We start from the raw sequence: 26,872 nt of genomic DNA on the forward strand, positions 1-26,872 counted from the left end.
CATAAATAACACACAAATAGACCCCGTATCTACCTCTTTACACACTGTAGCTCCCTGAAGTAGTATCCCACCCAACTCACCCTTCTCACTACAACCTGTACCTACATCCCTAATTCTAAAATTGTTAACCAAACTAAAGCCCTGCTCTCTTTCTGCTGATAACATACCACCTGAATACCTACAACTTGCAGCCAGAGCTATAGCATACCGTTATTATTATTATCAATCGTTCTATCACTGAATCTTATGTGCCCCAACTATGGAAAAAAAATCATAACTCCCACTACACAAAGGTGGTAATGCTCATGATCTTTCAAACTACCGGCCAATCTCCATTCCTCCCCACTAATAAAAATCCTGGAAAAATGCATACAAACCCAAACTCCTACATCACCTCTCCAACAACAACCTCCTTGCTCCCACCCAACATGGTTTCCGGCTGGGTCACAGTACAACCACAACTTTATCCTCCTTTATTGATACTGTGAATAAAGCTCTTGATGCTGGCCTGTCAACCTCAGCACTCCTGTTAGACCTATCAAAAGCTTTTGACACAGTATCATACCCTAAGCTATTACAACACTTAGAAAAACTAGGATGCTCTCCCAGTGTAATAACCTGGTTTTCCTCTTACTTAAATGTTAGGCAGCAGTCAGTTAGATGACAAAACTAACAATCAGAGTCTCTACCAAACAACACAGGTGTCCCCCAAGTGTCCATTTTTGGACCAATACTTTTCAATATATTCATTATTGCTCTAAATAAAGCCTCCCAACAAAGCATATTGATTCAATATGCAGATGATTTGACTATCATCTCCTACTCCTGCAATTTCACAGACCTCCAGAAGATCATCCAAGATGCTTTGTCTTCCATCGAAACCTTGCTAAATGACGCCCAGTTAATGCTAAACCCAAATAAAACTAAACTGTTACTATTCTCATCTAAACCTCCATCTACTGATTTCAAAATCTTTTCTCACAACAAAACAGAAATTGAACAGGTGCAATATGCAAAACTTTTAGGAATTACTATTGATAACAAACTATCTTTTGAACAACACATACTCAATACAGTAAAAAAAAAAAAAAACAAATTGGGCAAACTATACCATCATAAACTTTACATAGAGAAACAAAGATAAAAGTAGCTAACACTTTACTTATCCCATCTGTCTTGTATGGAAGCCCCATTTCCACCAACCTCCATACATCCCTCAGTAATAAGTTGCAATCATGCTACTACAAAATAGCAAAATATGTCTCCAATATGCCCAACCTCACACACCACTGCAATGCTATCTCAAACCTGTCCTGGCTAGAATTTCACCACCATCTCTACTATACTCAATTAACATTTGCTCATAAGCTAATTTTCCAAACTGACAGCTGTCCTGTACTACACTCTGTCTTGCACATGTACACAGCTACTCGAACCCTCCGCTCCTCAGATAAAACCCTTCTAAATGTAGCTAGACCCAATAAAAGACCAGGACAATGCTTATATTCATATAGCATTGCCAGACTGTGGAGTAACCTCCCCTCTTCAATTACCCAGCTTGACTCACTCAAGGCCTTTAAAACTGCTCTCAAAACCCACTTTTTAAGCAATCCCAGCTGTACCTGTAAAATTCAATGTAAGCCCCCTTAACTCCACAAATATATTATTGTACGAATCTGCCTTAATCCTCTCTATCTGCTATTCCTCAACTGAATCTTTTATTTCTCTAACCTATGAAATGTATCAATTTTTACTCTGCATTCTTAACTAATCATTTGGATTGAAAGTATGCTGTACTTTACTAAAGTTTCACTACTACTATTCTGATTGAATGTATATCACTGAGAATCCACATGCATCTCTGTAACATTATATTGTTTTTCTACTTATTCTTGTATAATTATTGTATAATACTTTGTTTAACTGTGGATCTTTTCTCCCCGGGCCTCCACTGAAAATGGGTTCCTGATTCAGTGGACTTTCCCGGTTAACAAATGTCAATAAATAAATAAATAAATAAATAATGCTCGAAATACTGAAATATCGAATTTCAGTATCTTGAGACCAGAAGAACAAAACTCCACAACAATGAAAACCCAAAATACTGATACGCAAGACACCAAACCCTCCCCCGCCAGAAAACTACACAAAACAAAAAAAAACATAAACAAAAAAACACACTACTCTGCATTTAAACAGGGGGGCAAGCCCCCCTCCACCCCCACGTGGGGACTGCACCCCCCACCCCCTACTTATATATACCAACTCTGAGGTCGCAATAACACAAAAACAGCAACACACCTACCTCTACGAGCCCTACACTCCCATTACACACACACCACACATGTAAAACAATCATCACACTCAACACCTATACACACACTCCCTCACCCACCTACCCTAAACTGCACCTACAACATCCAAACATATCAGAAAAACACATCTCTACCCTAAATCCTTAACTACTACACACTTACCTACATCTCCGAACAGAACCGAACACGGACCACCATCTTCAACACTCACACACCACTATGTCTTAGACACAGCACACTTTACACACACACTACTTACTGCACATTTGACATTCTCAGATTCGACAAAGTGCAGTTTGACAAACTGCATTTTCATTCTTCTGGTCTCGAGATGCTGAAATTCGATATTTCAGTATTTTGGGCAGCAGAAGTGAACTGATATATATATATATATATATATATATATATATATATATATATATATATAGACACACACACACACACACACACACACACACACACACACACACACACACACACACACATGAACATATTAATATTCAGCTTTCTCCTAAGTTGTTTCCAACCTTTTGTGTCACTTCTGTCCCTAAGTGTTTTGTACATTGTGTCCAACCATTTTTGTGTGCACTCTTGTTACTTTTCCTCAGATACTTCTTAATTCTTTATGCCTTTTGCTTTGTGCTGCCTCCTCATGATCTGCAGTCTTAAAAAAATGAACAACTGGGGCCTTATCCCACCGAAAAAGGTAACCCTTCTACCTGTTGTGCATATCCATTTCTGCTCTCCCCATCTTTCCTAATGTGTATTCCTCTATATGCCTCACGCTACCCCTTCTGCACTATACTTTTTCCACACCACTACTGTTAGTGTTTGTGTTATATATTGTGAACCGGACATGATATGTGTGGCACCACCATCCATTTATACAGTGTTCCTTTTAGACAGTGTTTCTTGTAATGATATACTGTTTGCAGGTAGTGTATTCAGCCAGTAAATGTCCTTTGATTATATCTTACTGGTTTATTTTTCCATTTCAAGATCATTCATAGTGTGATGATGTGAGGTATTGCCAGCTATGCCAGGAGAATTAGGCAGTGGATGTGTAACATATGCCTGCATAGCTAGCTGGAGTTTTGTAAAAAAAATATGTCATTTGTATAACAAACTGATTTGTACAGATGCTTGTGCTGAAAATTTTATTTGTAAAGCTGCTTGTGTTAAAAATGTATCAACAGTGGGTCCTGCTGGAGAGAAAGAAAAATACACCTGTATGTCAGACTGTATAGTACTGTTGAAATTAATATGTTAACAGAGAAGAATGGAAAAGAGATTAATCTCAGATCAGTTAACTATGAAAAATAGTTTGAAATTAAATTACCTGGTAGGCCATAAAGATTGTATCTTACAGTTCTTACTGCAGCCACAGATGAAATGTCTGTGAAAACAAGGACTATGAATCCTTATTGTATTGTCTGTAGCAGTGAACTAATTGCTACTATGGAGGGGTGGAAGTTTGAAATTATTTTATGATTTCAGAAGCTGAAACAACTCTTAGCAAAGCTCTAGGTGTGTAAGGTAACACATCTGTCCTAAATCCCTGCAGCCTCTAGGGGGGTAGAACGGGAACCAGAAGTCAGATGACCAGATGTATGTGATGTCATCCTTTAATCTATCATTGAGGCAGAAGTCTCTGGCAGTCTGTTTTTGAAACCTGACAAAGAAGGACCCCTCACTTACTTTATCTTTCCTTGCTCTAGTAAATGACTGGGGAATATTAGTTCTTTAGATCAGTCAGAAAAATATAGTGAGATTAAGTACAGTTTTTCTGTATCTGTATGAATCTATTCATCTGCATTATTTTAATATTTTCTGTTATTGAAACTTTGGTATTTATTGTAAATAGATTTTTAGTATTTCCATGTTCTTTTATTATGTATTATTAAATATATTTAAACATTTCATTGTGGCTGGTCCTTTAGAGAATATTTTAACCTTTGAGGGTACTTATATCTATTTGGTGACACCGTGGCTATTCCTGAAAGCCTTACTATATTAGTTAAATGCTACCATTTGTATTAATAGTAATTTCACTTAGTATAACTAGGTACCCTTGTAGGAGCCTTAGAGTAACTAGCTTTGGAGTGTCTGGTGACTGTGTAACTACCTTAGTCTGGGCAGAAAGGGCATAGCTAGTAAATATGTGCCAGCCTTTCCAGTGTGTGTGTGTGTGTGTGTGTGTGTGTGTGTGTGTGTGTGTGTGTGTGTGTAAATCAAATCTCCAAGAGTGTGTGTGTGTCAGCTCCTTGGTGCAGGGACAGAAAGCACTGGTTTCACTGAGAGAGTGCTGGAGGACTTGGCTTGGACACTCGGTTGAAGACTCACAGCTGTGTCAGTGGGAGTCTTATTGGTTTCCTGGAGAGAAGCAGAGAAACCAGCCCCCAGACTGAGTGTGTTCCCTGTGTCCTCAAGGGAAATTGGACTTGATGCAGAGAGCTACATCCTGAAATAACAATGGGTGCATCTATTTTTATTCCATGTGAATGCCCCTCTCCAGTATCAGTGGTGAGGATTCAAATTCCTTGATTACTGGCCCAGAGAGGGGACATCACACGCAGCACTACTGTAAATACTGTGGAGCTCATGTACACTTGGACGTATTCACAGCTATATTGTTCATTCTCAATAGTTTAGTGTTGTATGCCGTGATATACCTTTCTGTGACTCAATTTACTGTTTATGTTTAGAATGATTTTTTGGAATTTGGTAGAAAAGTAGTGTATACTGTGCTGTCATGCACACAGCTGCGAGATTCTTCCTCGCTGGATATTTCTGTAACTCTGTTGCAGTGTCTTAGAATCCAGCCTGAAATGTAAAAATTGCTTCAGGAGCTACCCCATCTCCCTTTGCCCTGCTACCTGCTTTTATTATAATATCTGGGGGATAAAGGTACACAAGAAATGGAGAGACAGGAAACTTCAAATAATATGTGGAGCTTTTAAGCTTGTCTTAGCCATGTAAATGGAGCATAAAACAGCCAAGACTAAACCAGCGATGAGAGCATGTCCTCTTAATAAGATTAAAAAAAGCTAATTTAATTTCTAAATCCCTAATTGACATTGGTTAGTTATTTTGCTGAAATTTACACTTTTGTCCCTCCATTTTACTGTGTGACAGGGACTTAAAGTGAGAAGAGTCTGAAAGGGAAAGGTAATATAAATGTTGTTAGGGAAGATTTCCTACCTTAGAAAATGTTTTCCCGTGATGCTTTTAAACTCTGGCTCTTGATATCAAAATATGCTAAGTTAAAAGTGTATAGAAATGTTTGTTTGCCATTCTTAAGGGATATGCATTTTTTTTTTGCTATAGTCGTGGCTAATTATAGGAGCTCTTATATAAAGAAATAGTGACCAAAAGACTTAATTAAGAAAATGAAATGTCTCATATCACCTAATATTGCGTGAGTACTCAGTTCTATTTCTGTTTGGAGAAAAAGTAAAATTGTTAAAATAGCTACAGTTTTACTTTAACCATTGATAAAGATCTGAGAAGTTCAAGTCCAACATATATAACATAACGTGGTGTTTGTTAAATTTAACTCTTCTGAAAGCCAATGAGGCATATTCTTCCTTAATGGTTTGCACTAAATTTGGTCTGATGATTGAGGGCAGCATTGCAAATCATCAGCAACTTCAGTGCTTTCTGTCTCAAAAGAATGTATTGAAATGTTTCTTACTTCACTGTCTGAATAATGTCAATGACAATTAGTCCATGAGTGGCATTTGATGTGCACAGCAATCAGCAGGGTAAGCATGCAACAAATCTGCCACTGCAGAAATGCAGATTTAGTGCATAGCTCAGCACGCTCATACTTACGAGTCTTTGAAAGTGCTTCCTTAGCACTACAGACTACCATTTGGTTGTAGACAAAAATGTCATTTGCGTATGTATACAAATCAACATAAAAGTACACTGTTTATTACATGTCTTTCAAACAATAAACGTTATTCAGAGGATATACTAGGGAGACTTTATTAATCAGTAAGCACCTTTTCAAGAGCAAAAGGACTCCATAATAATTTGTTAGGAGGCATCCTTGCGAAACCATTCATTATTTCATGAATGTAGACACGATCTTGATATTAAATGACATTTGCTAATGCACTATCCCTGTTGATTTTTTGTTTGATATGGGATATTGTAGGCTAGGAAATGAAGAACAATAGTTACCCCCCCTCAAGTGATATTATGCTCAAGTCTTGTGAAATGGATATTTCTTCATTCTCAACCATCCCTAAACATCTTGCCTCATATTTTTATTTTTGGAAGTTTACAGATGCCAGTCTGTACCTTATTTAACTAAGTGAACCTTCCCTGACTTTTTCTTCCACTTATATTTACTTGCTGTTTGTGTGACAACACTCTATGTGATTCACTTGCTTTCAAAGCAGGTGAAACACTTTTTTTTTGTAAATGACAGTACATGGAGTATATAAAACTTCATAAACTGCAAAGAGTTATGATTGGGTCTTACTAATTCTAACCAGATATGTGTTTTTGATTATGGATGCCAAGATTCACCTCTCATGCTTCATTATTTAGATGAATTTCTTGGAATTCATGTCTCGGACAAATAACAACATGGATACAATCAGAGACCCAATAATAACCTACTATATTTGTATCACAGGAGTAAAAACACATTTCATCCTTTTATTATCGAACCACCAAAAAGAACTATACTTCTATACAACACAAGAGAAAGGCCAGCGAGAAACAAAACACTTTTAATAAAATAAAACACAAAATAAAACACAGAATAAAGTGCTCTAGCACCTCGGCTATAACAAGCCTTTTACAGATTCCTTTTAAATACCCCACCTTCTTAATTAACACTTAATCAAAAAATCATCATCCCGTTTTAAAAAGACTTATTATAAAAAAACACTTACAATTACATTCTCTATTTAAACCTATTGGAAAAAGAGTGTTAAATTTTAAAATAAAAATGGATTATTTTCCTTAACTGCCTTTTAACATCAAATAACATTGTTTTTTATTGTGATACTTGTTCTAAAATTGTTGCTTGCAACCCAGATGGAACCCATTATGCGCATGCAAAAAAATGCACAGATACAGGACTAAATTCACTACCTTTTCTGATGCCCCTAATGTGCTCCTTCAACCTTACTGCAAAACTTCTTTTACTCTCACCTATATAATATTTCCCACATGGACATCTTAAACTATAAATCACCCCCTCACTTATACAACTGAAAAAGCCTTGCTCCTGAAATTTCTTGCCATTAATATCTGGGAAGCTTCTTACTATACATGGATATTCTGTACATTGACCACATGGAAAAGTTCCCTTTTGAATTATTGTATCTTATCTCATTTTTATGGGTAAGCTAAACTCCCCATGTAGCAGCAAATCTTTAATACTTCTCCCTCTCATATAAGAAAACCTTAACTTTTTATTATATAAAAAGTTAAAGCGTACATCCCTTTCTAAAATATCCCAGCTATATTTAACTAAATCTATTATTTTTTTGAAAACACAGTATACTTCATAACAAAAAATATGTAATCCTGCACTTTATTTCCTTCCTGTATTTCATTCCTTTTCCCATGCATCTGGTAATAACTCCCTTCATTTCTCATATTTATTTTCTTTTCAGCTTTCATTACTATATCACTTCCGTATCCCGTTAGTAAACATTTTGATGGCCTTGTCCATTTCTTCTTTATATTCTCTAACTTCACTACACAGTCTTCCTATTTTTAAAAACTCCCCAAATGGGATAGATTCTATAGTATGGGGGGGGGGGGGGACTTGTACCATGTAAAATATAGTCGTATTGTTCAAACTTTCTATGAATTTTCATTTTGATATTACCATTGCTCATTCCTTTAAAAGCAACATCCAAATAATTAACTTTACTTCCTTGCTGCAAACCATCAAAGCCTATACCAAACTTGTTCCTGTGTAGGCTGTCTATAAATTCTGAAATCTGGTCATAACCCCCTTCACAGATAAAAATCAAATCGTCTATAAACTTAAAATATTTTTATCACATACTTTTTAAAAAAAAATCATTATTATAAATATATAAATTTTCAAAGTAACCCATAAATTTGGCATATGAGGTGGCAAACACTGCCCCCATTGCCGTTCCTTGTAACTCTCTAAATAATTCCCCATTAAACTCAAATATGTTATTCTTTAAACAAAAAGAAATTGATTCTAATATATAATGCATACTGGGGTTGTCACCAAGAAAATACAGAACAGCCTCCAATCCAAACTTATGTTGAATGCTTGTATATAAGCTGGTGACATCAATAACTATAAAATACCTTTCTCAATTCCATCCTACATTTTTTATTTTTTATTTAAAATCAAATACATCCTTAATGTAGGATGGCAGCTTAACCACTTTATTTAATAAATATTGATGTAGAAAACATGAACTGCGATGGTGGTGCTGCAGTAGCGTTGTCGCCTCACAGTAAGATGTTGTCCTGTTCGATTCTCAGCTAGAGCGTCTTCTGTGTGGAGACATGTGTAAATGGGTGTACCTTTGTTGAAGGTTGTGCATCAGGGCTGGCAACTCGGCACATAAAAATCTACTGCCAATCATTAGAGGACCGGAGTTCCGCTGTGGTGACCCCTAACCGGGAAAAGCCGAAAGACACAACATTGATGTAGAAAACATGAAATGTTATGTGTAAAGTATCCACAGGCCGACACTATAGGATGGCCTGGTGGATTACTTAATCTTTTATGCATTTTAGGTACACAAAAGAAATGAGCCATTGAACAGTTTCTACTATTAAATTTATACTGTATATCCTCATGTGAAAAATAGTTTAATCTAAAATCTGTACTCAGAAGTGTCTTATATTCATCCAAAGCTTTATTATAAAAATCTAAATCCACTTTTTCGTATACCTCTTTATTTTCTAAATGATTGTAACACATTTTGAGGTACTGTGTAAAGTGTAAGACAACTAATTTCCCCCCTATATCTTATGGCTTAAAAACCAGTTCCTTTCTACCACTCAAATTATTTAAACTTTTCCATTCTTCTTTATTCAAATTGTATTTAATTTCTTTTTTCTTTTACAAAATGTATCATATTCCTTCTCCACACTATAATTTAAAAAGGAAGAAAATTGTTGCATTGCGTCATTCCTAAACGATGGAATAAAGTCACTTCCATGAGATATATCCTCTGTGTTGAATTTAAAATAAGCATTACCTTCCATTTATGAGTTGCAAGAAAAATACCTGTCATTTCTCCCCAAATACCTGTTATTACTCCCCACTGAGCCAGTGTCACTATCTAAAACATTTAAATCCATCCTGTTTTCACTGTAATAATTAGATAAATACAGCTTTCGAACAAACTTAAATATTTCCACTTTCATTTCATACAGTTTGGGTAATGCAGTAGGTATAAACTTCAAACCCATATTTACAACCAATAATTCATCATTTGTTAAATGACAACCCGACAGATAGACTACATAATCAATGTTATTAAAAGGCCAGTTCCATTTTGTCCATGTATACAACAGTCTCTCTCCCATGTCACTGTATCAGTTTCATTTACCTCGTTTAAAGGAACGCTGCCCATATCCATTCTCACTACTGTTTTCTGGCCCATTCCAGGTCCTTTTCTGATTACCATTGGGTCATGCTTGACCATGAAAAGATTTCTGTATACAATCCTCATTGCTAGCACAGGGTAAGCATGGATAATCTCCATAATCGTCACTCTCATACTCCGTAGACGACATGGTGCTGTCTGCGAGTCTATGTTGGAACCATTGACATTTTCCTGTTTCCTCTGCCAATCTGACTTGTTGACATTTACCCCATTGTTGGGAATTGGATACATGAATGAATGCTTGATTGTGTTCATAGTTTCTAAAGTCCCTGGTCAGCTTCTTTTTCTTTCTCTCTACCAGCTCTCTTTCATGGAGAGACAATTTCTCATTAACATTTTTCAGAAACTGTTCAAACACTTCGGAGCTTGTATGTTGTAAAATATCCTTACATACTGTTCTAGATTCTTCCTTTAATTTGTACCTTTTTATTATATCACGTTCCACCAAGATATTGATCTACTCCATGCTGCACTTATGTGCAGCTGCAATCCATTGGGCATGAAACATTTTATCATCTTCCAAGTAAGGGTCAAAAGGTATAGATGGATTTTTAATTGCTCTAAGGCCCTGAGGTGTTATACTGAGTTCCACATACCTTTGGAGGCTTTGTATATTCAAAAATACTAATGTTTCTTTAAAAAGTAGTTTCTCTACCTTTTCAAACAATGCCTGAAGTTCCGGACTAGCAGCTGTCTTCGCATTTTTACCAATAAGTGCAAAAGGATTTACTTCTTGCTTCCTTCTCTCCTCCTCCCATTAGTTAAAGATGCCTGAAAACCCATCTCGGCAGTTATTTCATTCTCCTTCATGATTTTCCATAGCAGCTCCTCAATTTTCCCTGGACTGGATGAGGAAACTTTCTATGGATCTCTGCGAAGTATCCAATCCAGAGTCCCTAAATATATGAGGTAAAGTAGAAAAAGTCTCGCTGGCCATACTGTGATATTATCGAACCACCAAAAAGAACTATACTTGTATTCCACACAATAGAAAGGCCAGCAAGAAACAAAAGACTTTTAATAAAATAAAACACAAAATAAAACACAGAATAAAGTGCTCCAGCACTGCGGCTATAACAAGCCTTTTACAGACTATGTTTCAGATATCTACACATTCCTTTGAAATACCCCACCTTCTTAATTAACAATTGATCAATCAAGAAATCATCAACCCGTTTTAAGAGACTTATTATAAAAAAACACTTCCAATTACATTCTCTATATAAACCTATTGGAAAAAGAGTGTTAAATTCTAAAATAAAACTGATTCATTTTTCCTTAAAAGCCTTTTAACATCACATAACATTGTTTTGTCTTGTGATACTTGTTCTAAAATTGTTGCTTGCAACCCAGATGGATCCCCATTATGTGCTTGTAAAAATGCACAGCTACAGGGCTAAATTCACTACCTTTTCTGATGTCCTAATGTGCTCCTTCAACCTTAGTGTAAAACTTCTTTTACTCTCACCTATATAATATTTCCCACATGGACATCTTAAACTATAAATCACCCCCTCACTTATACAACTAAAAAAGCCACGTTCCTGAAATTTCATGCCATTAATATCTGGGAAGCTTCTTACTATAAATGGACATCCTGTACATTTACCACAGGGAAAAGTTCCCTTTTAAATTACTGTATCATATCTTATTTCTATTGGTAAGCTAAACTTCACATGTACCAGAAAATCTTTAATAATTCTCCCTCTCGTATAAGAAAACCTTATTTTTTTATTATATACAAAGTTTCTGTTTTCTGATCTGTTCTGAAACTGGCTCCCCCGCCCCATTCCTGGGGTGTACTTAAAGTTGGCAAAACTGGTCTAACAGCTTTTGTGTTACCTGATTGTTTCAAGGCTTGCTAATATAAAGATAGTCCCTCTTTGCAAATTCCTGCATTCCATTACTAGAATCTCCTTGTGTTCCAACTGAAATGTGCTTTTCAAACAATCTGGAAATATAATTCTGATAAGTATATTTTTTGGCACTTTTTAACTATTCAGAGTTCTGCACTGTCTTAATTTTTACTTGACTGAATTATTTATATATTTCCTGGCATTCTTTTCTGATCTGTTCTGAAACTGGTCCCCAGACATTCCCATAGTGTTCTTAAAGTTAATAAAACTGGTCTTTCAAGGCTTGCTGATATAAAAATAGCCCCTGTCTGTAAACTTCTGTATAGCATTGTTAGAATCTCCTTGTGTTCTGACTGAAGAGTGCTTCTCAAACAATCTGGAAATATAGCACTAAGTATATTTTTGGCACTTTTTAACTTATCAGAGTTCTGCACTGTCTTAAGTTTTGGTTATATGAATTCTTTATATATTTGCTGGCATTGTTTTCTGATCTGTTCTGAAACTGGTCCCCCCCATTCCTGTGGTGTTCTTAAAGTTAGAAAAACTGGTCTAACAGGTTTTGTGTTATCTGATTGTTTCAAGGCTTGCTGATATAAAAATAGTCCCTGTTTGTAAATTCCTGCATACCATTGCTAGAATCTCCTTGTCTTCTGACTGAAGAGGGCTATATAGACCCGATAAGTATATTTTGTGACACTTTTAAACTTTTTACAGTTCTGCACTGTCTTAATTTTTGCTTGACTGAATTATTTATATATTTGATGGCATTGTTTTCTGTTTTCTGCTCTGTTCTGAAACTGGTCCCCCCCCCCCCCCCCACATTCCTGTGGTGTTTTTGTGCTATATCATTGTTTCAAGGCTTGCTGATATAAAAATAGTCACAGTTTGTAAATTCCTACATGCCATTGCTAGAATCTCCTTGTGTTTTGACTGAAGAGTGCTTATATAACAATCTGGAAATATAGTGCTAGTGAGTATACTGTTTGGCACTTTTTAAGTTTTCAGAGTTATGCACTGTCTTAATTTTTGCTTCACTAAATTATTTATATGTTTGCTGGCATTGTTTTCTGTTTTGTAATCTGTTCTGAAACTAGTCCCCCCACAATCCTGTGGTCTTCTTAAAGTTGGTAAAACTGGTCTAACAGCTTTTGTGTTATTTGATTGTTTCAAGGCTTGCTGATATAAAAATAGTCCCTGTTTATAAATTCCTGCATACCATTGCTGGAATCTCCTTGTGTTCTGACTGAAGAGTGCTTCTTAAACAATCTAGAAATATAGCACTGAGAAGTATATTTTTTGCCACTTTTTAACTTTTCAGAGTTCTGCACTCTCTTAATTTTTGCTTGACAGAATTTATATAGTTGCTGGCATTGTTTTCTGATCTGTTCTGAAACTGCTTCCCTCCCTTTTCCTCTGGTGTTCTTAAAGTTGGTAAAACCAGTCTAACAGCTTTTGTGTTATCTGATTGTTTCAAGGCTTGATGATATAAAAATAGTCCCTGTTTGTAAATTCCTGCATACCATTGCTAAAATCTCTTTGTGTGCTGACTGGAGTACTTCTCAAACAATTTGGAAATATAGCAGTGATATGTATATTTTTGGTACTTTTTAAATTTTCAGAGTGCTGCACTGTCTTAATTTATGCTTGATTAAATTATTTATATATTTGCTGGCACTCTTTTCTGTTTTCTGAGCTGTTCTGGAACTGGTTCACCCCCCACCTCATTCCTGTGGTCTTAAAGTTAGTAAAACTGGTCTTTCAAGGCTTGCTGATATAAAAATAGTCCCTGTCTGTAAACTCCTGTATAAAATTGCTAGAATCTCCTTGCATTCTAACTGAAGAGTGCTTTACAAACAATCTGGAAATATAGACCTGATAAGTATATTTTTGACACTTTTTATCTTTTCACAGTTCTGCGCTGTCTTAATTTTTTCTTGACTGAATAATTTATATATTTGCTGGCACTGTTTTCTGTTTTCTGATCTGTTCTGAAACTGGTCCCCCCATTCCTGTGATGTTTTTGTGCTATCTCGTTGTTTCAGGTTTTGCTGATATAAAAATTGTCCCTGTTTGTAAATTCCTACATGCCATTGCTAGAATCGCCTTGTGTTCTGACTGAAGAGTGCTTCTCTAACAATCTGGAAATATAGTTCTAATGAGTATACTGTTTGGCACTTTTCAACTTTTCAGAGTTCTGTACTGTCTTAATTTTTGCTTGACTGAATGATTTATATATTTGCTGGCATTGTTTTCTGATCTCTTCTAAAACTGGTAATGCCCCCCAACACACACACAAACACACACACAAACACACACACACACACACACACACACACACACACACACACACACACACACACACACACACACACACACACACACACATTCCTGTCATGTTCTTAAAGTTGGTAAAACTGGTCTAAGAGCTTTTGTGTTCTCCTTGTTTGAAGACTTGATGATATAAAAATAGTCCCGGTCTGTAAACTTCTGTATACCATTGCTAGAATATCCGTGTCTTCTGACTGAAGAGTGCTTTCCAACAATCTGGAAATATAGCGCTGATAAGTATATTTTTTGGCACTTTTTACCTTTTCAGAGTTCTGCACTGTAGTAATTTTTTGCTTGAATACATTATTTATATATTTGCTGGCATTGTTTTCTGATCTGTTCTGAAACTGGTTCCCACCCTCCCACTATCCTTCTGGTGTTCTTAAAGGTTAGTAAAACTGGTCTAATAACTTTTGTGTTAACTGATTGTTTCAAGGGTTGCTGATATAAAAATAGTCCCTGTTTGTAAATACCTGCATACCATTGCTAGAATCTCTTTGTCTTCTGACTGAAGAGTGTTTCTTAAACAATCTGGAAATATAGCACTGATAAGTATATTTTGTGGCACTTTTTAACTGTACAGAGTTCTGCATTGTCTTAATTTTTGCTTGACTGAATTATTTATATATTTGCTGGCATTGTTTTCTGATCTGTTCTGAAAATGCCCCCCCCCCATTTCTGTGGTGTTCTTAATGTTGGTAAAACTGGTCTAACAGCTTTTGTGTTATCTAATTGTTTCAAGGCTTGCTGATATAAAAATAGTCCCCATTTGTAAATTCCTGCATACCATTGCTAGAATCTCCTTGTGTTCTGACTAAAGAGTCCTTCTCAAATAATTTGGAATTATAGCAGTGATAAGCATATTTTTTGGCACTTTTTAACTTTTCATTGTTCTGCACTGTAGTAATTTTTTTGCTTGAATACATTATTTATATATTTGCTGGCATTGTTTTCTGATCTGTTCTGAAACTGGTTCCCACCCTCCAACTATCCTTCTGGTGTTCTTAAAGGTTAGTAAAACTGGTCTAACAACTTTTGTGTTATCTGATTGTTTCAAGGCTTGCTGATATAAAATACTCCCTGTTTGTAAATTCCTGCATACCATTGCTAGAATCTCACAGTGTTCTGACTGGAGTGCTTTTCAAACAATCTGCAAATATAGAACTTATAAGTATATTTTTGACACTTTTTAACTTTTCACAGTTATTCACTGTCTTAATTTTTACTTGACTGAATTATTTTTATATTTGATGGCACTGTTTTCTGTTTTCTGATCTGTTCTGAAACTAGTCCCTTTCCTAATTCCTGTGGTGTTTTTGTCTTATCTGATTGTTTCAAGGCTTGGGGATGTGAAAATATTCCCTGTTTCTGAATTCCTGCATACCATTGCTACAATCTATTTGTGTTCTGACTGAAGAGTGTTTCTCAAACAATCTGGATATATAGTGCTGATACGTATATTTTTGGCACTTTTTAACTTTTCAGACTTCTGCACTGTCTTAATTTTTGCTTGACTAAATTATTTATATATTTGCTGGCATTGTTTTCTGATCTGTTCTGAAACTGGACCCCTCCATTCCTGTGGTGTTATTAAAGTGGGTAAAACTGGTCCAACAGCTTATGTGTTATCTGATTCTTTAAGGGCTTGCTAATAGAAAAATAGTCCCAGTCTGTAAACTCCTGTATACCATTGCTAGAATCTCCTTGTGTTCTGACTGAAGAGTGCTTTTCAAACAATCCTGAAATATAGACCTCATAAGTATATTTTTGACACTTTTTAACTTTTTACAGTTCTGCACTGTCTTAATTTTTGCTTGACTGAATTATTTATATATTTGCTGGTATTTGTTTTCTGTTTTCTGATTTGTTCTGAAACTGGAACCCCCCCCCCCCATTCCTGTGGTGTACTTAAAGTTGGTAAAACTGGTCTAACAGCTTTTGTGTTATCTGATTGTTTCAAGGCATGCTGATATAAAAAAGTCGCTGTTTGTAAATTCCTACATACCCTTGTTGGAATCTCCTTGTGTTCTGACTGGAGTGCTTTTCAAACAATCTGGAAATATAGACCTGATAAGTATATTTTTGACACTTTTTAACTTTTCACAGTTCTGCACTGTCTTCATTTTTGCTTGACTGAATTATTTATATACTTGCTAGCACAGTTTTCTGTTTCCTGGTCTGTTCTGAAACTAGTCCCCCCTCCCAATTCCTGTGGTGTTCTTAAAGTTGGTAAAACTGGTCTAACAGCTTTTGTGTTATCTGATTGATTCAAGGCTTGCTGATATAAAAATAGTCCCTGTTTGAAATTCCTGCATACCGTTGCTGGAATCTCCTTGTATTCTGACTGAAGAGTGCTTCTCAAACAATCTGGAAATATAGCGCTGATAACTATATTTCTTGGCACTTTTTAACTTTTCAGAGTTCTGCACTGCCTTAATTGTTGCTTGACTGAATAATTTATATATTTGCTGGGGCTGTTTTCTCTTTTCTGATCTATTCTGAAACTGGTTCTCCCCTATTCCCGTGGTGATGTTAAATTTGGCAAAACTGGTCTAAAAGCTTTTGTGTTATCTGATTGTTTCAAGGCTTGCTGATATAAAGATAGTCCCTCTTTGTAAATTCCTGCATACCATTGCTGGAAACTCCTTGTTTTCTGACTGAAGACTGCTTCTCTAACAACCTGGAAATATAGAACTGCTAAGTATATTTTTGGCAGGTTTTTAACTTTTCTGAGTTATGCACTTAATTGTTGCTTGACTGAATAATTTATATATTTTCTGGCACTTTTTTCTGATCTGTTCTGAAACTGCCCCCCATTCCTGTGGTGTTGTTAAAGTTGGCAAAACTGGTCTAACAGCTTTTGTGTTATCTGATTGTTTCAAGGCTTGCTGATATAAAAATAGTCCCTTTTTTAAATTGCTGCATAACATTGCTAGAATCTCTTTGTGTTGCGACTGAAGAGTGCTTCTGACAAATCTGTAAATATAGTGCTAAGTATATTTTTTTGCACATTTTAACTTTTTAGAGTTTTGCACTATCCTAATTTTTGCTTGACTGAATTGTTTATATATTTGCTGAAGTTGTTTTCTGATCTGTTCTGAAACTGGTTTCCTCCCATTCCAATGGTGTTCTTAAAGTTGGTAAAATTGGTTTAGCAGTTTTTGTGTTATCTGATTGTTTCAAGGCTTGCTGATATAAAAATAGTCCCTGTTTGTAAATTCCTGCATACCATTACTAGAATCTCCTTTTCTTCTGACTGAAGAGTGCTTCTCAATCAATCTAGAAATATAGCACCAAGAAGTATATTTTTGCCACTTTTTTAACTTTTCAGAATTCTGCACTGTCCTAATTTTTGCTTGATAGAATTATTTATATATTTGCTGGCATTGTTTTCTGATCGGTTATGAAACTGGTCCCCCACCATTCTTGTGGTGTTCTTAATGTTGGTAAAACTTGTCTAACACCTTTTGTGTTATCTAATTGTTTCATCGTTGCTGATATAAAAATAGTCCCTGTTTGTAAATTACTACATACCATTGCTATAACCTCCTTCTGTTCTGATGAAGAGTGCTTCTCAAACAATCTGGAAATATATCGCGGATAAGTACATTTTTTGGCACTTTTTAACTTTTCAGAGTTCTGCACTGTCTTAATTGTTGCTTGACTGAATAAATTATATATTTTCTGGCACTGTTTTCTGATCTGTTCTGAAACTGGTTCCCCTCCCTCATTCCTGTGGTGTTCTTAAAGTTGGCAAAACTGGTCTAAAAGCTTTTGTGTTATCTGATTGTTTCAAGGCTTGCTTATATAAAGATAGTCCCTCTTTGTAAATTCCTGCATACCATTGCTTGGAATCTCCTTGTTTTCTGACTTAAGAGTACTTCTCAAATAATCTGGAAATATAGTGCTGATCAGTATGTTTTTTTGGCTCTTTTTAACTTTTCAAAATTCTGCACTGTTTTATTTTTTGCTTGACTGAATGATTTATATATTTGCTGCATTGTTTTCTGATATGTTTTGAAACTGGTCCCGCCCCCTCCCCATTCCTGTGGTGTTCTTAAAGTTGGTAAAACTGGTCAAACAGCTTTTGTGTTCTCATTGTTTCAAGGCTTGCTGATATAAAAATAATCACGGTCTGTAAACTCCTGTATACCATTGCTAGAATTGCCTTGTCTTCTGACAAGAGTGCTTCTCAAACAATTTGAAAATATAGCGCTAAGTATATTTTTTGCCACTTTTTACCTTTTCAGAGTTCTGCACTGTAGTAATTTTTGCTTCAGTAAATTATTTATATATTTGCTGGCATGGTTTTCTGATCTGTTCTGAAACTGGTTCCCATCCTCCAACTATCCTGGTGGTCTTAAAGGTTGGTAAAACTGGTCTAACAACTTTTGTGTTATCTGATTGTTTCAAGGCTTGCTGATATAAAAATAGTCCCTGTTTGTAAATTCCTGCATATCATTCCTAGAATCTCCTTGTGTTCTGACTGAAGAGTGCTTCTCAAACAGTTTGGAAATATATCAGTGATAAGTATATTTTTTGGCACTTTTTAACTTTTCAGTGTTCTGCACGGTCTTAATTTTTCCTTGACTGAATTATTTATATATTTGCTGGTATTTTGCTTTCTGTTTTCTGATTTGTTCTGAAACTGGACCCCCCCCCCCCCCCATCGCTGTGGTGTTCTTAAAGTTGGTAAAATGGGTCTAACCGCTTTTGTGTTGTCTGATTGTTTCAAGGCTTGCTGATATAAAGATAGTCCCTATTTGTAAATTCCTACATACCATTGCTAGAATCTCCTTCTTTTCTGACTGAAGAGTGCTTCTTTAACAATCTGGAAATATACTGCTGATAAGTATATTTTTGGGCACTTTTTAACTTTTCAGACTTCTGCACTGTCTTAATTTTTGCTTGACTGAATGATTTATATATTTGTTAGCATTGTTTTCTGTTTTCTGATCTGTTCTGAAACTGGTAATGCCCCCCCAACACACACACACACACACACACACACACACACACACACACACACACACATTCCTGTCATGTTCTTAAAGTTGGTAAAACTGGTCTAAGAGCTTTTGTGTTTTCCTTGTTTGAAGACTTGATGATATAAAAATAGTTCTGGTCTGTAAACGTCTGTATACCATAGCTAGAATATCGTTGTCTTCTGACTGAAGAGTGCTTCCCAAACAATCTGGAAATATAGCGCTGATAAGTATATTTTTTGGCACTTTTTACCTTTTCAGAGTTCTGCACTGTAGTAATTTTTGCTTGAATACATTATTTATATATTTGCTGGTATTGTTTTCTGATCTGTTCTGAAACTGGTTCTCACCCTCCCACTATCCTTCTGGTGTTCTTAAAGGTTGGTAAAACTGGTCTAACAACTTTTGTGTTATCTGATTGTTTCAAGGGTTGCTGATATAAAAATAGTCCCTGTACCATTGCTAGAATCTCTTTGTCTTCTGACTGAAGAGTGTTTCTCAAACAATCTGGAAATATAGCACTGATAAGTATATTTTGTGGCACTTTTTAACTTTACAGAGTTCTGCACTGTCTTAATTTTTGCTTGACTGAATTAGTTATATATTTGCTGGCATTGTTTTCTGATATGTTCTGAAAATGGTCTTCATTGTTGCGTGACTGAATTTTTATATATTTTCTGGCATTTTCTGTTTTCTGATTTGTTGTGAAACTGCCCCCCCCCCCCGCCCCATTCCTGTGGTGGTCTTAAAGTTGGTAAAACTGGTCTAACAGCTTTTGTGTTATCTCATTCTTTAAGGCTAGCTGATGTAAAAATAGTCCCAGTATCTAAACTGCTGTATACCACTGCTAGAATCACATTGTCTTCTGACTGAAGAGTGCTTCTCAAACAATCTGGAAATATAGCACTAAGTATATTTTTTGGCACTTTTTACATATTCAAAGTTCTGCACTGTAGTAATTTTTGCTTGAATAAATTATTTATATATTTACTGGCATTGTTTTCTGTTTTCTGATCTGTTCTGAAACTGGTTCCCCTTCCCATTATCCTTGTGGTGTTCTTAAAGGTTGGTAAAATTGGTCTAACAACTTCTGTGTTATCTGATTGTTTCAAGGCTTGCTGATATAAAAAATAGTCCCTGTTTGTAAATTCCTGCATACCATTGCTAGAATCTCTTTGTGTTCTGACTGGAGTGCTTCCCAGACAATTTGGAAATATAGCAGTGATAAGTATATTTTTTGGCACTTTTTAACTTTTCAGAGTGCTGCACTGTCTTAATTTACGTTTGATTGAATTATTTATATATTTGCTGGCACTCTTTTCTGTTCTCTGAGCTGTTCTGAAACTAGTTCACCCCCCAACCCATACCTGTGGTGTTCTTAAAGCTAGTAAAACTGGTCTTTCAAGTCTTGCTGATATAAAAATAGTCCTCGTCTGTAAACTCCTGAATACAATTGCTAGAATCTCCTTGTGTTCTGACTGAAGAGTCCTTCAAAAACAATCTGGAACTATACCACTAAGTATATTTTTGGCACTTTTTAACTTATCAGAGTTCTGCACTGTCTTAATTCTTGGTTATATGAATTATTTATATATATTGCTGGCACTGTTTTTTGATCTGTTTGGAAACTGGTCCCCCCCCCCTTTCATGTGGTAGTCTTAAAGTTGGTAAAACTGGTCTAACAGCTTTTGTGTTATCTGATTGTTTCAAGGCTTGATGATATAAAAATAGTCCCTGTTTGTAAATTCCTGCATACCATTGCTAGAATCTCTTTGTGTTCTGACTGGAGTACTTCTCAAACAATTTGGAAATATAGCAGTGATAAGTATATTTTTAGCACTTTTTAACCTTTCAGAGTGCTGCACTGTCTTAATTTATGCTTGATTGAATTATTTATATATTTGCTGGCACTCTTTTCTGTTTTCTGAGCTGTTTTGGAACTGGTTCACCTCCCAACCCATTCCTGTGGTGTTCTTAAAGTTAGTAAAACTCGTCTTTCAAGGCTTGCTGATATAAAAATAGTCCCTGTCTGTAAACTCCTGTATAAAATTGCTAGAATCTCCTTGTGTTCTAACTGAAGAGTGCTTTTCAAACAATCTGGAAATATAGACCTGATAAGTATATTTTTGACACTTTTTATCTTTTCACAGTTCTGCGCTGTCTTAATTTTTGCTTAACTGAATTATTTATATATTTGCTGGCATTGTTTTCTGATCTGTTCTGAAACTGGACACCCCCCCCCCCATTCCTGTGGTGTTATTAAAGTGGGTAAAACTGGTCCAGCAGCTTTTGTGTTATCTGATTGTTTCTGGGCTTGCTAATAGAAAAATAGTCCCAGTCTGTAAACTCCTGTATACCATTGCTAGAATCTCCTTGTGTTCTGACTGAAGAGTGCTTTTCAAACAATCCTGAAATATAGACCTCATAAGTATATTTTTGACACTTTTTAACTTTTTACAGTTTTGCACTGTCTTAATTGTTGCTTGACTGAATAATTTATATATTTGCTGGGACTGTTGTCTGTTTTCTGATCTATTCTGAAACTGGTTCTCCCCTATTCCTGTGGTGATCTTAAATTTGGCAAAACTGGTCTAAAAGCTTTTGTGTTATCTGATTGTTTCAAGGCTTGCTGATATAAAGATAGTCCCTCTTTGTAAATTCCATTGCTGGAATCTCCTTGTTTTCTGACTGAAGACTGCTTCTCTAACAACCTGGAAATATAGAGCTGCTAAGTATATTTTTGGCAGATTTTTAACTTTTCAGAGTTTTGCACTTAATTGTTGCTTGACTGAATAATTTATATATTTGCTGACACTTTTTTCTGATCTGTTCTGAAACTGGTCCCCCCCCCCCCAATTCCTGTGTGTTCTTAAAGTTGGCAAAACTGGTCTAACAGCTTTTGTGTTATCTGATTGTTTCAAGGCTTGCTGATATAAAAATAGTCCTTTTTTAAATTGCTGCATAACATTGCTAGAATCTCTTTGTGTTGTGACTGAAGAGTGCTTCTCACAAGTCTGTAAATATAGCACTAAGTATATTATTTTACACATTTTAACTTTTTAGAGTTCTGCACTATCCTAATTTTTGCTTGACTGAATTGTTTATATATTTGCTGAAGTTGTTTTCTGTTTTCTGATCTGTTCTGAAACTGGTTTCCTCCCATTCCAATGGTGTTCTTAAAGTTGGTAAAATTGGTCTAACAGTTTTTGTGTTATCTGACTGTTTCAAGGCTTGCTGATGTGAAATTAGTCCCTGTTTCTAAATTCCTGCATACCATTGCTAGAATCTCTTTCTGTTCTGACTGAAGAGTGCTTCTCAAACAATCTGGATATATAATGCTGATGCGTATATTTTTGGCACTTTTTAACTTTTCAGACTTCTACACTGTCTTAATTTTTGCTTGACTGAATTATTTATATATTTGCTGGCATTGTTTTCTGATCTGTTCTGAAACTGGACCCCCCCCCCCCCATTCCTGTGGTGTTCTTAAAGTTGGTAAACCTGGTGTAAAAGCTTTTGTGTTATCTGATTGTTTCAAGGCTTGCCAATATAAAGATAGTCCCTCTTTGTAAATTCCTGCATACCATTGCTAGAATCTCCTTGTTTTCTGACTGGAGTGTGCTTCTTTAACAATCTGGAAATATAGCACAGATAAGTATATTTTTGACACTTTTAACTTTTCAGACATCTGCACTGGCTTAATTTTTGCTTGACTGAATGATTTATATATTTGCTGGCATTGTTTTCTGATCTGTTTTGAAACTAGTCCCCCCATTCCTGTGGTGTTCTTAAAGTTGGTAAAACTGGTCTAACAGCTTTTGTGTTATCTGATTGTTTCAAGGCATGCTGATATAAAAAAGTCGCTGTTTGTAAATTCCTACATACCCTTGTTGGAAGCTCCTTGTGTTCTGACTGAAGAGTGCTATTCAAACAATCTGGAAATATAGACCTGATAAGTACATTTTTGACACTTTTTAACTTTTCACAGTTCTGCACTGTCTTAATTTTGCTTGATTGAATTATTTAAATATTTGCTAGCACAGTTTTCTGTTTTCTGATCTGTTCTGAAACTAGTCCCCCCTCCCCATTCCTGTGGTGTTCTTAAAGTTGGTAAAACTGGTCTAACAGCTTTTGTGTTATCTGATTGATTCAAGGCTTGCTGATATAAAAATAGTCCCTGTTTGAAAATTCCTGCATACCGTTGCTGGAATCTCCTTGTTTTCTGCCTGAAGATTGCTTCTCTAACAGCCTAGAAATATAGAACTGCTAAGTATATTTTCTGGTACTTTTTAACTTTTCAGAGTTTTGCACTCTCTTAATTGTTGCTTGACTGAATTATTTATGTATTTTCTGGCACTATTTTCTGTTTTCTGATTTGTTCTGAAACTGGTCCCCCCACTCCTGTGGTGTTCTTAAAGTTGGTAAAACTGGTCTAACAGCTTTTGTGTTATCTCACTGTTTCAAGGCTTGCTGATATAAAAATAATCCTGGTCTGTAAACTCCTGTATACCTTTGCTAGAATCTCCTTGTCTTCTGACTGAAGAGTGCTACTCATACTGTCTGGAAATATACTGCTAATCAGTATATTTTTGGCACTTTTTGCCTTTTCAGAGTTCTACACTGCAGTCATTTTTGCTTGAATAAATTATTTATATATTTGCTGGTATTGTTTTCTGATCTGTTCTGAAACTGATGCCACTCCCCCATTCATGTGGTGTTTAAAATTAAAGTGGGTAAAACTGGTCCAACAGCTTTTGTGTTATCTGATTGTTTCAGGGCTTGCTGATAGAAAAATAGTCCCAGTCTGTAAACTCCTGTATATCATTGCTAGAATCTCATTGTGTTTTGACTGAAGAGTGCTTTTTAAACAATCCTGAAATGTAGACCTCATAAGTATATTTTTGACAATTTTTTACTTTTTACAGTTAATTTTTGCTTGGCTGAATTATTTATATATTTGCTGGCATTTTTTTTATGTTTTGTTCTGAAACTGGAACCCCCCCCCCCCATTCCTGTGGTGTTCTTAAAGTTGGTAAAATGGGTCTAACAGCTTTTGTGTTGTCTGATTGTTTCAAGGCTTGCTGATATAAAGATAGTCCCTATTTGTAAATTCCTACATACCATTGTTAGAATATTCTTGTTTTCTGACTGAAGAGTGCTTCTTTAACAATCTGGAAATATACCGCTGATAAGTATATTTTTGGACACTTTTTAACTTTTCAGACTTCTGCACTGTCTTAATTTTTGCTTGACTGAATGATTTATATATTTGCTAGCATTGTTTACTGTTTTCTGATCTGTTCTGAAACTGGTCCCCTCCCCATTCCTGTGGTGTTCTTAAAGTTGATAAAACTTGTCTAACAGCTTTAGTTTGATATGATTGTTTCAAGGCTTGCTGATATAAAAATAGTCCCTTTTTGTAAAATCCTGAATACCATTGCTAGAATCTCCTTGTGTTCAGACTGAAGAGTGATTTAAAACAATTTTGGAACTATAGCAGTAATAAGTATATTTTTGGCACTGTTTAACTTTTCAGAGTTCTGCACTGACTTAATTTTTGCTTGACTGAATTATTTATATATTTGCTGCATTGTTTTCTGTTTTCCAATCTGTTCTGAATCTGGTTCCTCACCCCACTATTCTTGTGGTGTTCTTAAAGGTTGGTAAAACTGGTCTAACAGCTTTTGTGTTATCTGATTGTTTCAAGGCTTGCTGATATGAAAATAGCCCCAGTTTCTAAATTCCTGCATACCATTGCTAGAATCTTTTTGTGTTCTGACTGAAGAGTGCTTTTCAAAAATTCTGAAATATAGCGCTGATAAGTATATTTTTCGGGACTTTTTAACTTTTCAGAGTTCTGCACTATCCTAATTTTTGCTTGACTGAATTATTTATATATTTGCTGACATTGTTTTCTGATCTGTTTTGAAACTGGTTCCCGCACATTCCAGTGGTGTTCTTAAAGTTGGCAAAACTGGTCTAACAGCTTTAGTGTTATCTGATTGTTTCAAGGCTTGCTGATATAAGCATAGTCCCTGTTTCTAAATTCCTGCATAACATTGCTAGAATCTCTTTGTGTTCTGACTGAAGAGTGCTTCTCAAACAATCTGGAAATATAGCGCTGATAAGTATATTTTTTCACTTTTTAACTTTTCAGAGGTCTGTACTGTCATACTTTTTGGTGATATGAATTATTTATATATTTCCTGGCATTGCTTTCTGATCTAATCTGAAACTGCCCCCCCCCCCATCATTCCTGTGATGTTCTTAATGTTGATAAAAATGGTCTAACAGCTTTTGTGTTATCTGATTGTTTCAAGGCTTGCTGATATAAAAATAGTCCCCGTTTGTAAATTCCTGCATACCATTGCTGGAATCTCCTTGTGTTTTGACTGAAAAGTGCTTCTCTAACCATATGGAAATATAGCACTGATAAGTATATTTTTTGCACTTTTTAAATTTTTGGAGTTCTGCACTGTCTTAATTTTTGCTTGACTGAATTATTTATATTTTTGCTGGCATTTTTTTCTCTTCTCAGATCTGTTCTGAAACTAGTCCCCCCCCCCCCCATTCCTGTGGTGTACTTAAAATTGGTAAAACTGATCTTACAGCTTTTGTGTTTTCTGATTTTTTCAAGGTTTGTTGATATAAAAATAGTCCCTTTTTGTAAATTCCTACATACCATTGCTGAAATCTCCTTGTGTTCTGACTGCAGAGTGCTTCTCAAACAATGTAGAAATATAGCGCTGGTAAGTATATTTTTGGCACTTTTTAACTTTTCAAAGTCGTGCACTGTCTTAATTTTTGCTTGACTGAATTATTTATATATTTGCTGGCACTGTTTTCTGATCTTTTCTGAAACTGGTTCCCACTTATTCTTGTAGTGCTCTTAAAGATGGTAAAACTGGTCTAACAGCTTTGATGTTATCTGATTGTTTCAAGGCTTGCTGATATAAAAATAGTCCCTGTTTGTAAATTCATGCAGACCATTGCTAGAGTCTCCCTGTGTTCTGTCTGAAGACTACTTCTCAAACAATCTGAAAATATATCGCTGATAAGTATATTTTTGGCAGTTTTTAACTTTTCAGAGTTCTGCACTGTCTTAATTTTTGCTTTACTTAGTTATTTATATATTAGCTGGCATTATTTTCCGGTCTGTTCTGAAACTGGTCCCCCCCCCCCCGCCACTATTCTTCTGGTGTTCTTAATGGTTGGTAAAACTGGTCTAACAGCTTTTGTGCTATCTGATTGTTTCAAGGCTTGGTGATGTAAAAAAAATAGTCCCTATTTGTAAATTCCTGCATACCATTGGTTGAATGTCTTTGTATTCTGACTGAAGACTACTTGTCAACAATCTGGAAATATGGTGCTGAAAAGTATATTTTTTGGCACTTTTTAACGTGTTTTGCACTGTCTTAATTTTTTGCTTCACTGAATTATTTATATATTTGCTGGCATTGTTTCTCTTTTATAATCTGTTCTGAAACTGGTCTCTCTCCCTCCCCACATTCCTATAGTGGTTTTGTGCTGCCTGATTGTTTCAAGGCTTGCTGATATAAAAATAGTCCCTTTTTGTAAATTCCTACATACCATTGCTACAATCTCCTTCTGTTTTGACTGTAGAGTGCTTCTCAAACAATCTGAAAATATAGCGCTTGTAAGTATATTTTTGGCACTTTTTAACTTTTCTAAGTCGTGAACTGTCTTAATTTTTGCTCAACTGAAATATTTATATATTTGCTGGCATTGTTTTC

This window comes from Protopterus annectens, chromosome 6.part1, assembly GCF_019279795.1.
Source record: "Protopterus annectens isolate FY-2018-M chromosome 6.part1, PAN1.0, whole genome shotgun sequence".
Classification (NCBI taxonomy): domain Eukaryota; kingdom Metazoa; phylum Chordata; order Ceratodontiformes; family Protopteridae; genus Protopterus; species Protopterus annectens.